Source organism: Propithecus coquereli, unplaced genomic scaffold, assembly GCF_000956105.1.
Source record: "Propithecus coquereli isolate 6110/MARCELLA unplaced genomic scaffold, Pcoq_1.0 Scaffold366, whole genome shotgun sequence".
Taxonomy (NCBI): domain Eukaryota; kingdom Metazoa; phylum Chordata; class Mammalia; order Primates; family Indriidae; genus Propithecus; species Propithecus coquereli.
This window is the reverse complement of record NW_012149352.1, coordinates 534,024-537,635: the sequence shown is the minus strand read 5'-3', so window position 1 is coordinate 537,635 and position 3,612 is coordinate 534,024.

The following is a 3,612-nucleotide window of genomic DNA, read 5'->3' as shown; positions in this document are numbered from 1 at the left end:
TTGCTTTTGATATCTTTTGTTCCTTCTTCCTCTCTTGTTTAGTTTTGTAGTTTAATGATTTTCTGTAGTGATAAGTTTTGTTTCCTTCCTCTTTCTGAAATGTGTATCTGATTTACCAGCAATTTTTATAATTGTGTGTTTTTTTATGATGGTAGTTATTGTCCTAACACTTACATGAGTAGGATACCTTAAGCGCTTCTTTCAAGGCCAGTTTGGTGATGATAAATTTCCTCAGTTTTTGTTTATCTGGGAAAAATTTTATTTGTCCTTCATTTCTGAAGTATAACTTTGCTAGGTATAGTATTCTTGGCTGCATTTTTTTCCTTCAGCAATTTGAACATGTCATCTGATATTCTTCTGGCCTGTAACATTTCTGCTAAAAAAAAATGTTCTGTTAATCTAATGTGGATTTCCTTATATTTCACTTGACATTTTGTTCTTGCTGTTTTGGGGATTCTCTTTTTGTCAGTGGGCTTTAACAGTGTGATTATAATGTACTTCAAAGAGGACCTTAATGGGTTGAATCTATTTGTGGTTTTTTGATCTTCTTCGATCTGGATGTCCTTATGTCTTTCAAGACTTGGGAAGTTTTCAGCTGTTATTTTATTATTAGGTTTTTCTATGACTTTTTCCATCTTTTCTCCTTTGAAATTATCATAATGTGATGATTTTTTCAAGTACGTATTGTCCCATAATGCCTATAGGCTTTTTCATTCTTCCTTCTTTCCTACCTTCCTTTTTTTTTTTTTTTTTTTTTTTTTTTTTTTGTCTGACTGGGTTAATGAAGTAAATTTCAACAGGCTTGTCTTCAAGTTCAGATGTTTTTTTCTTCTCTTTGATCTAGTCGTCTAGTCAGTTATTGAAGCTCTTGATTTTATTTATATTTCACTCATTGAATTCTTCAGCTCAGAGTTTCCTGTCTGGTTCTTTTCATATAATATCTATTTCTTTCTTAAATTTCTCCTTTAGATTATGAATTATTTTCTTGATTTTGATGAATTATCTATCTGTATTCTCTTGTATCGTGCCAAGTTTCCTTAAGATCGTTACTTTGAATTCCTTTTAAGGTATTTTACAGATTTTCTATTGTTCAGAGTCTGTTACTAGAGAATTATTGTGTAGTTTTGATGGTGTCATTTTTCTTTGATTTTTTTTATGTTTCTTGTGTCCCTATCTTGATATCCGTGCAACTGATGGAACAGTCACCTCTTCCAATTCTATGGAATAGCTTTCATAGAAAAAGCCTTTTTCCTGTAGATTCTGTATCTGTAGTGTTGGTTGGATAGGGTTCTTTGGCTTTGGTTCTGGGTGGGGACAGTAGTGTAGTCTCTATGTGATTGCTTTGGATATAATCAATGTCAGTGGTGTCTGCATGTGTGCCAATGGCCTAGACCAAGGGTGTTTGTGAAGGTAGTGGTATGGCTTTGCTCAGGGCAGGAGCCACTGGATTGGTTGGTTCTTAGACTCTGGAAGGATGCATGCTGGGCAGGGTGACTCTGCTGGTGATAGGGGTTGGCATCATTGGTGGCAGAAGGCACCAGGCAGGCCATTCCTTGGATCCCAGGGAGCATTCACAGTACACAGTGACTCCATAGGTGGTGGGTGGTGATGTTGCCAGTGGCAGCAGGTACCAGGTGGGCAAGTCCTCAGGCCCCAGGAGGTGCACGTGGCATGCAGCACACAGAACTGAGCCTGTTATTCTTTATAGTTCTAATGACTTGAATGGTGCCTGATAGTTCTTTTCATGCATTCATTTCTTCATTTGTAAAAATGTACTAATGAAAACCTATATCATAGGTGATGCTTTAGACACTGTGGGTAAAATAATGAATAAAGTAAGTTTAATAATTCTACTACTTCTATAACTGTGTGCAAGCACTGTATCAAACATATTACATATATTAGCTAATTTGATTCTTTTAAACACTTTAAGAGTTATACAACATTTTTATTTTACATGTAAATACAATGAGGCTCAGAAGGAGAGCATGCCAAATATCATACAGACAGTGATCAATGATTCTTTAATTATTCTTTCTACAATTTTTTTTTTCTCCTCTAGTATGGGCCAGTAAATGAGCTTGGTAGATGCTGCAGTGTCTGTGAAAGACACATTCTCCAATTATCTGTGGTTGTGGAGCAACTCTAGGCCATGCATTAAAATAGCCATTTTGTTTTGTTCTCAATTTTGTGGCTCAGGAATTCAGGTGGCTCATTTCTGATCCATATAGTGACAGCTATGGCTGGAAGATCCACTTCCAAATGGCATCTGCCCTCATGCTTGGTATATGGTTTTCCTTAGTGCCTCCCCTCACCTCTCTTCTCTTCCCTTCTCTTCTCTTCTCTTCTCTTCTCTTCTCTTCTCTTCTCTTCTCTTCTCTTCTCTTCCCCTCCTTTCACTTCCTTTCCTTTCCTTTCTTTTCTCTCCTCTTCTTTCTTCTTCCCTCTCTCACTCCCTCTCTGTGTCTCTCTGGTATCTCAATCTCCAGGCCTCTCACCATTGCTTGGGCTTCTCAGAGAATGGTAGTTTCTGTGTAGTAGTACATAGAATTGGTTTCCTTCTATCATGTATATGTCAGTATCAATGTCAAGTCCTCAGAGAGGTCATACATAATCAGCTAATCTAGGATAGGTCAGTGAATATCAATTACTTCACACAATATTAATTCTTTACATAGCATTTATCAATATCTGATACACTTATTTATTTATTCCTCACAATTTTGACTTGTTATTCCTCACAATATTGACTTGTCAATAAATATTTATTAGCATCTACAATATATCAAAGACTATTAAAAGTGTTTAGTAATAATCAGTGGGAAAAAAATAGAAGGTTCTAAGTAAGATTCCTGAGCGCTTGAAGTGTCCCCACTAGTATATATAATATATAAGAGCAAGAATCTAGTCTATGTTATTCAATATTGTCTATCAAGAATTTAGAAAAATGCCTGACTGGTAATAAATTCTCAACAAATATTTTTGATTGACTAAAGGAACTCTAACTCTGCTCTTTCAGACTGATAGAGAAAAAGAGTATGTTAAGATTTATTTTTGCCTCACATACTATCTCACCACAATAACATTAATTTTAGAAACGATTAAGTTCATCTGCAAAGTATGAATCCACCAAGAAATATATAACATTTATAAATTTAACAAGTACAAAATTAGGAGGATAGGGATGGTATGAAAAGAGAGAGAAATATTTTTTTCAAATAAATCATATCATTCATATTTAAGATATACAACATGATGTTATAAAATGCATATATATGTATATATAGTAAAATTATTACTATAATAACACAATGAATATATCCATCAGCTCATATAGCTACTCATTTCCCTCCTGTGGCAAAAGCAGCTATAGTCCACTCATTTAGCAAAAATGCTGAATATAATACTCTATTATTAACTGTAGTCCTCATGTTGTACACTGCGTCTGTTAATTTATTCATCCTACATATTTGCTACTTTATATTCTTTGAAATACATCTCCACATTTCCTCCCCTCTCTCTTACCTGGTAGCCACTGTTTTAGAAAGAATCTTAGAATGTCATGAAAAAACACAACAGGGGAATTCATTCTCATTTGAAGATAATGGTAGA